Source organism: Chrysochloris asiatica, unplaced genomic scaffold, assembly GCF_000296735.1.
Source record: "Chrysochloris asiatica unplaced genomic scaffold, ChrAsi1.0 scaffold00018, whole genome shotgun sequence".
Classification (NCBI taxonomy): domain Eukaryota; kingdom Metazoa; phylum Chordata; class Mammalia; order Afrosoricida; family Chrysochloridae; genus Chrysochloris; species Chrysochloris asiatica.
This window is the reverse complement of record NW_006408536.1, coordinates 3,984,567-3,998,987: the sequence shown is the minus strand read 5'-3', so window position 1 is coordinate 3,998,987 and position 14,421 is coordinate 3,984,567.

Genomic DNA, 14,421 nt, shown 5'->3' with positions numbered 1-14,421 from the left:
CCTACTCTACAGCACTTAACATTAACAACAATTTACTTCTCAAACACTAATTGAGCATTTGATCCTTGAAAGACTCTGGATTAAGACTGGGAATGCTAGGTTCGGAAAAGATCCCGTCCCTGTCCACAGAACTTTAGTCTAGAAGCAGCAAGTCATATAAGATAGGGAGCTCTCTCAAGGGAAAAATAGGAGCGAGAACATAGAGGAATCCAGATGAGAGCAGTTCATTGTAAATGCCCGGAAGCAATGGACTTTGGGGTCCTGGGAAGCTGCAAATCCTTCAGTGTGAGTTAATGTTAAGCTGGGTGGTGGGTGACACATGGCCATGGGAGTATTGAACAGGGGATGGACCCTCTCTGTCTGTTCTCTGAGAACAGGTTCCAGAGTAACCCTGGAATGGGAAACTGGTGGTAGCAATTACTTCAGGGGCATAGATTAACCAGAATGCAATCTCCCCATGGAGCAGCAATGGGAGGTATCCTGCATTCCTTCATGTTAACCTTGTCACAGTGCAGTTACACACAGTGTACTACATACATATTTTATGCACATCATCTCCAGTGAGATTCTGAGAAATCCAGGTGATGGTCATTTAACATTAGATGCTGAGAAACCCCTGGGAGTGGTAGACTTTCCTTTGGCCTGTGAGAGACAGAGCTCACTCTATTAAAATGAAATTTTAATTACATTTCTTGAATGTAATTTGGTAAACTCTAATGGAGGGACTTCTTTTCAATGGGTGTGATATAAATGAAAACAAGGGTAATTTAGAAGGGCAGTTGGGAGGGTGCGAAGGAGATACTCCTTGACACAAATTCTAGGAGTCTTTATCTTCATCCCTCACTACCACAATAAATAAAATATCCTCAAATGGGAAAATACTACCTAGTTTTACTTCCTGCCTTTGTTCTTTAGTGCTGCTAGAGCAGAAATACCACAGAAGGATGGCTTTAACAAACAGCAGTGTATTCTTTCACAGGTGTCTGGATGCAGGAGGAGACTTGCTCTCTCGGTCGACTCAGAAAGAAGGTCTTTGTCTCCTTTCAACATCTGTGGGCCTAGCACTCTTTGGGGATCTTCATGTGCTTTGTCACCAATCTTCCCCTGAGTCTATGAGGTTCTCAGTGCAGAGATCCTGGGCCCAAAGATGTCCTTGTTCCCGCCTCTTCATTCTTAGTGGTGTTCTTTTCTCTCACTTGATTGTCACTTAACATAGCCTGGCCAAGTTGACAAATAATTTGGGGGAACACAATTCAATCCATGACACTTCCTAAGCAGCATTTTGGTTGATTTGCAATTTTGTGGGGAGTCCTGGTATGGTGCTGTGAGTTAATGCATTGGACTTCAAAGTCAATTGGTGGTTCAAGGCTCACCAGCTGCCCCTCAGAAACCCTATACAGGGTTTCTATGGGTCGGAATTGACACGATGGCACTTAACAACAACAATCATAGAATTAATACATTTTTTTTAGAAAGTTCACAGGGAGTTTGGGATTGAAATAATTAAAGTAAATTGAAGTTGTTGTTGTTAAGTGTCATCAAGTCAGTTCCAACCCATGGCAACCCCTGTATAGGGTTTCTGAGGATCGACTGGTGAGCTTCAATTACCTACCTTGCGGTGCAAACCAACTATGCAATCCAGCTCATTAACCTACAGCTCCACAAATTGAAATAATTACTGCCAATTATTTTAAGACTCCATATGTCTCAGACTCTGTGTTGCATGCTTTACATAGAATACATGCATCCCAACAGACCTACAAGATGGCTTATCAGGTCCACTTCCCAGAAGAAATTTGCAATCACCCTAAGTTTACATGACTTGTAAGTCACAGAACTGGGACTAGACTACTAGTTTATTGGTCAACAGTCTACACTCTTAGACGCCTTCCTGGACGAAGCATTTATTCTATCTGTCTGATGTCTCTTCTTACTACTCCACAATTGTCTCTGGGGCAATTAAAAAGGGTAGGATAGTTAAGGTTTTGCATCAATCTTGACTGGGCCAAAATCTTGCTGGTGTGGCAGTTGTTGTTGTTGTTATGTGCCTTGGAGTCGGTTCCGACCCATAGCGACCCTGTACAGGGTTTCCAAGGCTGTAAATCTTTACGGGAGCAGAAAGCCTCATCTTTCTCCCGCGGAACAGCTGGTAGTTTCGAACTGCTGATCTTGCGGTTCACAGCCCGATTCGTAACCACTACGCTACCAGAGCTCCATTGTTGTTGTTGTTGTTGTTGTTAAGTGCCATCGAGTCAGGTCCGACCCATAGCGACCCTGTACAGGGTTTCCGAGGGTGTAAATCTTTACGGGAGTAGAAAGCCTCATCTTTCTCCCGCGGAGCGGCTGGTAGTTTCGAACCGCTGACCTTAAGGTTCGCAGCCCGATTCGTAACCACTACGCTACCAGAGCTCCATTAAGGTGTAGTAATTCCCTGTGATGAGATCTGCTGCAAGCAGCCAATCAAATGAAAGGAAGCTTCCTCAGGGGTGTGGCCTGATTCCAATATATTGCACACTCAGGCAAAGCTTGCTTGCTCTCTGCTATGTCTCAATCTTGCATCTGGCTTGATCTTGCATCCTGCTTCTGGTTCTCTGGACTTGAACCAGTGTTCTGCTTTATTACCTGCCAATCCTGGGAGTTGCCAGCAACCTGCCTTCTTATCTGCCAGACCTAGCTGGCTGCCATCTGATCTGCCAATCTTCGTTCAGTTAATGTGAGTCAGAAGCCTCCAGCCTGACATCTAGGGATTTACCCACCTCTACATCTGTGTGAGCCATTTATTTGATATAATCTTCTCTTTATATATACATCTATAAGCGTCACTGTTTTGCTTCTTTAGAAATCCAGACTAAGACAAAGGAGGAGGAGGTGACTTGTAGTGAAAGTAGGAAAAGTACCTGTAATGGAAAAAAAGGTGGAAATGAAAACAAAGCACAATCTGGACAGTGTCTGTGTACTTCATTGCCCATGTGGTCCTATCAGATCAGCCAGATTCTCCACAGTACAGCACTCTTCCCTCACTGAGCCCTTCTGTCCATTTCTACATCCTGACCTGCTGACCAGCTCCCAGGGAATAGACACCCCAGAATCACCTGCCTTAGAGTATTGAATTCACAGCTGACTAAATCTGTTCTCTGGCTGCCCCATCCCCTAGTGTGGAACAGCATCTTTCGTATCACTCTTCTCTTTGGGCCATGGTTTTTCATCATCTGCTCATCACCCCAGAATCACCTGACTTAGAGTATTGAGTTCACAGCTGACTAAATCTGTTCTCTGGCTGCCCCATCCCCTACTGTGGAACAGCATCTTTCGTATCATTCTTTTCTTTGGGCCATGGTTTTTCATCATCTGCTCATCACCCACTAGGCACATGTACCACAGTTTCAAAGGTTTTTCTAAATTGTATGATGACTATTTTCTGATTTGGTAATGAATCTACTGGTTCTGGAAATAACACCCTGATGTTAGAACAGAGGATTTCAAAATAGATAGTGTTAGAAGGAGAGGAGGTTTTAATCTGGTTACTTATGAGCCACTGAATGAGTCAGCTTAACTAAGTGATTGAGAACCAAAGACTCCCTCATAAGTGGTAGCGGAGAAAGGATATCACAGTGTAGCAACCATCTACAGAGGCTGCGCAGCGTTCCTGCAAACCCTGGAGTACTTCCAGGATTCTCTTTTGTAGTATTTTGTTTTTCTTTTCTTTTACCACAAATTAACACATGATTAGCCTTTCACCACAACACAGATTATTTTGTCACATTTATATAGGTTAAAAGTCTGAGTGAGTTCTGCTGGTTTCTCTGTGTTGGGTTTCAAAGGCCCAAATCAAGCTCTTAGAAAGTCTAAGAAGAATCTTCTCCCAAGCTCATTCCAGTTGTCCCTGGGATTCGCTTCATTAGGAAATCCACTTCTCTGGACCTGTGAGACTAGGGCCTGTTTCTGTGCTGGCTGTCACCTTGGTGTCCTTGTTTCCTAGAGGCCTCTCTCCAGTCCTTGCACATGAGCCCTTACATTTTGAGTCAGCAACAGAATATTGAATCCTTCTCATGCTTGGAAACTCTGACTTCCTCTTCCGCTGCATGTCTCTCCTGCCCCAGCCTAAGAAAGTTCTCTGCTTCTAAGAGATCAGGGGATAGAATGGGCCAACCTGGATAATCCAGTTTACTGTTCCTGTTTTAAGTTTGATTTCCCCAAGCAAACTCCCATTGGGCAGGTAGCATAACATATCCACAGGTTCCAGACATAAAGGCACGGGAATCTTTGGGGAGCAATTATCCAGCCTGTCAGGGAGACTGGAAATGTTTCTTGGGCAGATATGCTAGCTTTGAAAATAAAAGAAACAATTAACACACAGTTATTTTCCTGACCCATATCTATATCTGTCCTATGGGGAAAATCCTAGTTTTTCAGATTGCCAAAATGATATAAGAAGAGACTCTGAAACTTTGTCTTGAAGGTAGAATAGCTGAACTGAATAGAAGAAATGATGAAGTAAATGAGATGAACAGAACATTTCAGAGGGTGAATGAAAAAGACATTAAAGTGTGTGTGTATATATATAAAGTATTAATAATGAAATATGCAAGACTCAGAAACCCAAAAGAAATGAACACATTTGGCATTTCTAAAGCTGAAAGGACTGAAGAAAAAATTCAATCCTGGAGTTGCAATGTTGAAGGATTCTAAGGGGGTATTAACGATGCAGTAAGCATCAAAAGAAGATACTGCACCATAAATAATTGGCCACTGTTCAAACATTTTGGGTAGTAGCATATGATCAAGAACCGGTGGTATTGAAGAAAGAAGTCCAATCTTCATTGAAGGCATTGGTGGAAACCAAGGCTCCAGAAATTGACAGAATACCAATTGAAGTGTTTCAACAAACTGATGCAGTGCTGGAAGTTCTCACTTGTCTGTGCCAAGAAATTTGGAAGAAAGCTACCTAGCCAACCAACTGGAAGAGATCCATATGTGTGCCCATTCCAAAGACAAGTGATCCAACAGAATGCAGAAATTATAGCCAGGGAAATTTTGCTGAAGATAATTAAAAAATGGTTGCAGCAGTATACTGACAGTGAACGGCTGGAAATACAAATGGGATTCAGAAGAATCTTGACTGAAGGCAGAGAATATCAAAAAGATGTTTACTTGTGTTTTATTGACTATGGAAAGGCATTCAACTGTGTGGACTGCAACAAATCACGGATAACAATGGGAAGAATGGGAATTCCAGAACATTTAATTGTGCTCACGAGGAACCTGTACATAGACCAAGAGGCAGTCATTCCAACAAAACAAGTGGATACTGCATGGATTAAAATCAAGGAAGGTGTCTGTCAAGGTTATATTCTTCCATTATACTGATACAATCTATATACTAAGCAAATAATCTGAAAGGCTGTTATGAAGAAGAATGTGGCATCAGGATTAGAGGAAGACTTGTTAACAACCTGAGATGTGCAGATGACACAAGTTTGCTTGCTGAAACGACTTGAAATACTTTTTAATGAAGATCAAAGTCTATAGCCTTCTGTATGGATTATACTTCCACACAAAGAAAACAAAAATTCTCACAACTAGAACAGAGAAAATTTTAAGTTGTTAAGGATTCACAATCAATGCCTATGGAAGTAGCAGGCAAGAAATCAAACAAAGTATTGCATTGGGGAAATCTGTTGCAAAAGATCTCTTCAAAGTGTTAACAAGCAAAGATGTCCCTTTGAAGACTAAGTAAGGTGTGCCCGACCGAAGCCATGGTATTTTCAATCATCCCAAATGCATTTGAAAGCTTATAGTTATAGTTAAGTGCCGTCAAATCGATTTCAACTCATAGCGACCCTGTATAGGGTCCGAGAAATAAACTGATGGATTTGAACTACCAACCTTGTGTGGTTTTCAGTCCAGTGCTGATCCTACAGTGCCACACAATGAATAAAATAAAGACTGAAGAAGAATTTATGCCTTTGAAGTATGGTGTTAGCCAAAAATACTAAATATTCCATGAAGTGACAGAGAATGAACAAATCTGTGTTGGAAGAAATACAGTCAGAATGCTCCTCAGGAAGGAGACTGATGAGACTTTGTCTCACATACCGTGGACAAGTTATCAGGAGGTACCAGTTCCTGGAGAAGGACCTCCTGCTTGGTAGAGGATCCATGAAACAGAAGAAGACCTTCAACAAGATGGATTGACACAGTGACTGCAAAATTAGGTTTAAGCTTATAAATGATTGTGAGGATGCTGCAGGGCTGGACAGTATTTCGGGTGTACATCAGGTCACTATGAGTCTGAACTGACTCGAGAGTACCTATCAACAATAACTGACAGCAGTGTGCCTGAAAGAAGAATGCTTAATGTGCAGATATGCTCATCAGTTGGTAGGTGTCAGATATTTGCAGTTAAAATTTTAGCCATACAGCAGTAGGAACTGACTCTACGGTACTTAACAACAACAATATTGAGATGATAGAATTTATTGCAAAAGTTATTGAGGACTCTAGACTCATGGAAAGAGAGGGACTGAGTGCTGGCAACCAGGATACAGACTTGCAGAATATGCCCTTTGGTTGTTTAAATTATTATATATTCCTGAGTGTTTTTGTGTACACCCCCCACCCCCCAAAAAACTCAGAGGCAATAGAAGCAAATACTGTTGAATGATGATGCACGGAGGAGATTGTAATCATTGCAATGAAATGATGGTGTAAAGCCAATGTTCTCCCATGTAAACTAGCACTCAGTTCATAATGATTTTTTAAAAATGGATTAATAGTGAGAATATTGACTCAGTTGAAATTTTAAATAATGGCTATGAGTCGACAAGGGACTTTCTGAGAGGATTGGGAACAATCATACACAATATATTATTGTAAATGTTCATATATTAATATACCCTAGCTTCTTTCTAATTTTACTCCAAGACAGTGGTCACATTTAAGAATGATCCTAATTTTTTGGCATAGCCCCTTAATAGTCTCCAATGTCAGGAATTGCACCTGGAAAGCTGGTGTATTAATGTATTCAGCATAAATACACATAAAATAAGTACTTCTAGGAGGATAAATAGTATTTTATCTTCTCAATCAATGACATTTTTACAAGCAAAAAAAAAAAAAAGTTATTGAGTGAAGAAGGGTGAACTCTCTCTACTGAGATTTACAGGTCCTTGTGGAAATTGCTGTAATTCTGCATTTGATAATCACTGCCACATGGTAGGCTCTAGGAGAAGTTGGGGAATTAGAAGGAAAATCTAGCCTTCTCAGAAAGTTTCACAAGAATGAAGGAAGGTCTGTTACTGGAACAAAGTATAAAGGTTGCTCTTTATGTTAATAGCTTATGGGTGTAACAGCTTATGCAAGTGCTCATGTACATCTCATCTTGCTTTCCTTCCTGGGTTCATGGGGAGACTACATTGTCACCCTACTTGTAGTTAAGGGTCATGTGAGTTCCTTTTTATGGTGATGGAAAGTTTGGCAATGGCTATTAGTGATAGCTAGCATGATTGATGTAATTGATGTCATTAAGTTGTACAAGAGGAAACATTCATTTGGCAGATATTAAATTATATATATTTTTACAACAATAAAAGTTCTCTGGAAGAAAACATAAATAAAGGAAATTTCATGTGACTATCTTTCCCATTGCAAGATGAGCAGAAGCCATGTTTGTCATTTCTAGATGAAGGTATTTGAGAATCTGTGTGTCTTCCGGAGGTGGCATGGACTCAGTGTTCTTAATGTTCCTGGAATTTGGAAACAGCACCATTCATTTCAACCGCCTTGTTACTTAAAAAGAAACAATGCCGATGGTGTGATAAAAGAAAAAATGAACTGTAAAAGCTGTAGAACAAATAAGGAGAGGGTGAATTATATATATATATTTTTTGTTTTGCCAATATAAATTTTAAAAAGAGTCTTTATTTGTTATTGTGCTGGAATTGTACTTTTTTTTAAGTTTGTGTGAAAATACTACTGAATGTATAAAAAGGAAAGTTCATATTTTTTATTGCAAATTGTACTATTGTTTAAATAAAGATCTATACTGCTATGGTGCTATGGGATCAGCACTGGACTTCGAACCACAAGATCCATGTGAACTGCAAGGTCAGTGGTTCAAACTCAACAGCTGCTCCTCAGAAACCCTATACAGGGTCGTTATGGGTCAGAACCGACTCAACAGCACTTACCAACAACAACAATATTATGAATATAAGGAGCGCTAGTCGTGTAGTGGATTTCTGGTGTGTTGTTGTGGGTTAATGCGCTGGATTGCAAAGTCAGTTTGAACCACAAGGTCGGCGGTTCAAGCACACCAGCCTCTCTTGGGAAACCCTATACAGGTTCGCTATGGGTCAGAAATGACTCTACAGCACTTAACAACACAACAGTAGTATAGTGGGTTACAAGTTGGGCTGCTAACCAACCACAAGGTCAGCAGTTCGAAACTACCAGCTGCTCTGTGAGAGAAAGATGAGATTTTCTGCTCCCATAAAGATTTACAACCTTTATGGGTCACTATGAGTCCACAGCACAGAATCACCAGTATGAATATGGTGATATCTTTACAAGTAATTTGTAGAAAACACTATTTGAGAGAGACAAAATGACTTTATAATAACCATTTGTCGTTGTTGTTAAGTGCTGTCAAGTTGGTTCCAACCCATAGCTACCCTGCATAGGGTTTCCAGGGCTTGAACCGCCGACATTGTAGTTCAAACCTGCAGCGCCACACCAGCACCATAGTCACTCCTTTTCTCCTGATACATTGTTGTTCTTGTTCTTAGGCACCGTTGAGTTGGCTCTGACTCATAGAGACCCTCTGCACAACAAAACGAAGCATGGCTTGGTACTCTGCCCGCCTCACAATTTTTATGAATCCTCTTTGTAAATCCATTTCACTGGAGATCTTCCTCTTTTTCTCTGGCCCTCTACTTTACCAAGCATGATGTCCTTCTCCAGAAACTGATCCTTGCTGATAATATGTCTAAAGAACACAAGATGAAGTCTTGCCATTCTGATTTCTAAGGGGCAATCTAGTTATCCTTCTTCCAAGACAGATTTGTTTGTTCTGGCAATCCATGGCACTTTCAATATTCATCTCTAATACCATAGTTCAAACGCATTGAGTATTCTACTAGTTTCCTTATTCGTTGTACAACTTTCGCAATCAATTTAAAACACCAAGGCTTGGGTCAGGTCCACCTAAGTCCTTAAACTGATCATTTTGCTCTCTAACACTTTAAAAAAGGTCTTGTGCAGCAGATTTACCGAATGCAATGCCATTTGATCTCCTGACTGGTGCTTCCATGAGTGTTGATTGTGGATCCAAGCAAATGAAGTCTTTGACGACTTCAATATTGTCTCCATTTACATGATGCCATTTATTGGTCCAGTGTTGAGGATTTCTATCTTCTTTACACTGAGGTGCAATCCATACTGAAGGCTATGGTCTTTGATATTCATCAGTAAGTATTTTAAGTCCTTTTCACTTTCAGCAAGCAAGGTTGTAAACAATCAGAAGAGGTCTGTCTCTCCTTTCTAGTCTGTCTTACTCTGGACATTCAGCTGAAACCAGTCCACCATGGGTGACCGTACTGGTATTTAAAATACCGCTGGCATAGCTTCCAGCATCACAGCAAGACACAAGCTACCACAATACAACAAACTGACAGATGAGTAGTGGATCTGAATACATAAGAGATTGTTGTTGTTAAGTGTTGTCAAGTTGGTTCCGACCCATAACGGCCCTGTATAGGGTTTCTGAGGAGTAGCTGATGAAGCTTGAACCACTGGCCTTGCAGGTCAAGCCAAGTTCTCCAGCACATTAACCAAACTTTGTAAATATATGTTTTTATTTTTAGCTTTCCTACCCAGGATTACACTGTTGTGCCTATTTTGTCTGCAGTGCCGTTTATACTTTGGGTGATGAAATAAAAGTTTCCATGCATATAGTTAAAATAATTTCTTTAACTTTTAGACAATTTCATATTACTTGCACTATGGGACTCATAAAAGGAATTTAGTCAAAATGGATTAGATTGTCAAATATATTTGGGGAAATAAAGATTTTATTTCAAATTCTTCACACCTGAAGAATCTAAAACTGTCAATTTCATTCTTAATTTTGTGTGCCTAGACTCTACAGCACATATATGCAATTACCAGCTTTATTGCTGCATTTTATTGCTTATTTTATACATTTAGATATCACTTAGTTCATGATTTTGTAATTCAATTATTCATACTCTTTCCTCCAGTCTTTAATAATGGTAATATTAGAGGGGAGTTCTCATGTGGCACTGTAAGATAAACATTAGACTTCTAACCACAGATTGGTGGCTCAAACCCACCAGCCGCTCCACAGAAATTTTATACAAGGTCCCTATGAGCCTGAACTTACTCAACAGCACTTAGCAACAAGAATACTGGGAATTGCGGTAGCTCTATAGAGTAAGTATTGGACTGCAAACCACAAGCCAGAGGTTTGAGCCCACCAGCCGCTCCATACGAGAATGATGAAGCTTTCTACTCCTGTAAGATTTATAGCCTTGGCTATACAGAATCGCTACGAGTCAGAACCAACTCAATAGCCCTTAACAATATCGACAACATGCTATTTCCGTGCTTTTTCTTCCATTGAATAGAAAACATGAAGAGCTCGGAATGAGCCACAAAACTACAAGGTGAATGCAGCCTAGATCCCTGCGTCACCTGGTAGAAGAGAGTCTTTGCCCACCCACATTAGATTGTTATTTTTTTAGCTTTTTATTATGGATTGAGAGAAGGTTTACAGAGCAGATCATCAGTTTTACATTCAACGAATCATACACTTCATTTCATCTCAATGAAAAAGTATATTAATGGTAAGATGTCGTTGTTGTTAAGTGACATCAAATTGGTTCCAACCCAGAGCAACCCTGTATAGGATATCTGAGGAGGGACTGGTAAGCTTGAACTGCCAACCTTGAGGTTCAAATCAACTTTGCAGTCCCGCGCATGAACCCACAGCACCACACCAGGGAACTGATGGTAAGATAGTGAACTGAAATTTTATTTTGAAGTGTTGTTGGTGTTCAGTGTTGTTGAGTTGGTTCTGACTCATAGCACCCCTGTATAGGGTTTCCAAGGAGTGGCTGGTGGCTTTGAACCACTGACCTCCTGGCTAGCAGTCCAGGGCTTATCCTACAACACCACACTAGGACTCTCATATTTGGAAGTTGTTAAGTGCTCTTGAGTTGGTTGTGACTCGAGAGCTGCTGGTGGGTTTGAACCACTGACCTTGCAGTTAACAGCCCAGTGCTTATCCTACAGCACCACACCAGTACTCCTATTTTCAAGTGGTAGTGGTGGTGGCTGTGTGCCGTGGAGTCGGTTCCGACTCATAGCGACCCTACGGGAATAGAACGCCTCATCTTTTTTCCGTGGAACAGCTGGTAGTTTTGAACTACTGACCTTGCGGTTTGCAGCCCAATTTGTAACCACTATGCTACTGGAGCTCCTTATTTGCAAGTAGGGTATAAAAATATAATTTAAATATATGCTAATTTCCTAAGTTGGTGCTGTTGTTGCTAAAGAAAAGACTCTGGGGATCTTTTCCCAAAGTTCCTAGCTTTGCCCTCTGCCCCAGCCTCCCAGCCTCCCAGCCTCCCAGCTCTCTCTTCTGTTACCTGTGATGGTAGCTGTATGGGATGTGGTGACCCCCTTGGTATTATGGGCTTTGCAAGAGAAGGAGGACGTCTTGTTCAGGCCTGGGGGGAGGCGGGGCTAGTATCAGAGAAGGGAGTAGTATCAAATTGATTCCAACTCATATTGACCCAAAGTAACAAAGTAAAGTTCCCATAGGTTGTTGTAGTTGTTAAGTGCTACTAGGTCCAGCTCATAACTACCCTATATAGGGTTTCTGAGGCTTTAAATCTTCTTGGGAGCAGAAAGCCTCATCCTTCTCCCATGGAACAGTTGGTGGTCTCGAACTGCAGACCTTGTGGTTTGCAATCCAGTGCCTATCGTGCGGAGCCACTTACAGTTAAATAAAAATTGAAGTTAAGTAATGTCTGTGATTTTTTTTATATTAAAGCCCAAACCATTGTGCACATAGAGAGGTCCACAAACCGTAAGATATCAGTGAAGGAGGGTTTAAGTTTGTTCCTAACAACAGATGAAGAAACACAACCTTCTGTTGTTATTGTTGTTGTGATGTGCCATGGAGTCTGTTCCGACTCATAGAGACCCTGTACAGGGTTTCTGAGGCTGTAAATCTTTACGGGAGCAGAAAGCCTCATCTTTCTCCCGCAGAACAGCTGGTAGTTTTGAACTGCTGACCTAAAGGCTCGCAGCCCGATTCATAACCACTACGCTACCAGAGCTTATTAGTGTGTGGTATTTAGTCCATTCCTACTCCTACTGGCCCTATAGGACAGAGTAGAACCATCCCATAGGGTTTTCTAGACTGTTGTCTGTATGGGAGTACGTTGCCAGATCCTTTTTCCTCACGGAGTGGCTGGTAGGTTTGAACCGCCAAACTTTTGGTTAGCAGTGAGGTACTTTGTCATGGGAGCACCAGAACTCCTTTTACTTTTGTTGTTGTTATTGTTTAGTGCTATTGAGTCAGTTCTGACCCATAGTGATCCTGTATAGGGTTTTCCAAGGAGCAGCTGGTGAGCTTGAACTGGCGACCTTGCAGTTCAAACCGACCTTGCGGTCCAGGTGATTATTAACATCTCTTTTGATAAGGGCACACTACAGTTTGCTCTGACTTATTCAGTGCTTGATTGATACTGAGTTTAAACGGCCATGTGAATAAATGGTTTCCCTCTGTCAGAATTCATTCCTTTATCATACATGGCACGTTGAGAGAAGTGCATACTCCATTCATGTAGTCATTTATTCATACTTCCAACAAATCCTTAGGATTTTCAATGGATGATTTTTCTGAAGTAGATTGGCAATCCTTTCTTCCAAGGCACCTCTAGGTGGACTTGAACCTCCAAACTTTTGGTTAAGCAGCTGAGCAGGTTAACCTTTTGCACCAACCAGGGACTTCCACGATGTACTCAGCAACACATTTTCAACTCTGTTCTCATGGAACTTACAGCCAAATGCCCACATAAGATTTTGTTGCAAAACATTTGTGAATTGAGTGAAGGTTTACAGAGAAGATCAGCAGTTTTACATTCAAGAAATACAGTTTGTTTCATTTCAATGATTGCAATTCCCTCCATGTAACAACAGCTATCCTACTTCCTTCCTCCCTATGGTTGTTTTTGCCCATTCTACCCTCCTTCCTACCCTTCTGAACTTTGTCGTTAGGCAAAAGTTGCCCTTTCAGTCTTGAGTAATTGACCACTCCGTGGTGAGCATACCTTACTAGCGTTATTGGCTGAAAATCAGGCCATTAGAATGAGTTCCGTTCGAGACCTAAAGGGTGGTTGAGGGCCATAGTTTCCAGTTCCTTCAGGCTCTTTCTGACCAGTAAGCCCAGTCTTTATTTTATAATTTTGAGTTTTGTTCCATATTTCCTCCCACTCTATCCATGACCTTCTAATGTGATCCCTTTCAGTGCAGTTGGTAATGGTAGCGAGGCACCATCTAGTTTTAGTCTCAGAGTCCTGGTGACTGACCACATCAGATTTGATGTGTACAAAAGTTAACTTTTGTTGTCTTCAACCATTCAGACTCTGTGCTTTTTCGATGACATCTGCCACTAGTGACTTTATTGACTATTGTTGTCGTTGTTGTTGTTGAGTATCGTCGAGTCGGTACCTACTCATTGTTGTCAAGTGCCGTCGAGTCGGTTCCAACCCATAGCAACCCTGAACAGGGTTTTCGAGGCTATAAATCTTTACGGGAGCAGAATGCCTCATCTTTCTCCCACGGAGCAGCTGGTAGTTTCAAACTGCTGGCCTTAAGGTTCGCAGGCCGATTCGTACTACCCTGTATAGGGTTTCCAAGGAGTGGCTGGTAAGCTTGAACCACTGACCTTGAGGTTCAAACCGACCTTGCAGTCCAGCTCATTAACCCACAGCACCACACCAGGACTCTTATTTAACTATTACACAGCTTCTATTTCTGTTATGTTTTAGAGTCATGGTGTGGCTATGTAGGATAAACACTAGACTGCTAACTGTAAGGTCAGTGGTTCAAACCCACCAACTCCTCAGAAGCTCTATATAGTGTCTCTATCAGTTGGAACTGAATCAACAGCACTTAACAACAACAAAATCTTTGTTGTTGAAGCAAACAAAACAACTGCTACCAAGTCAATTCTAACTCATAGTGACCCCATGTGTTACAGAGTAGAACTGCTACTTTGAATTGTTTGGTTATCATTCTTAGGGAAGCAGATTGCCAGGCCTTTCTTCCATGGTTAGTGGCACATGAACCTTTTTCACCTGTTATTATTCATGTTTAAATATATATATT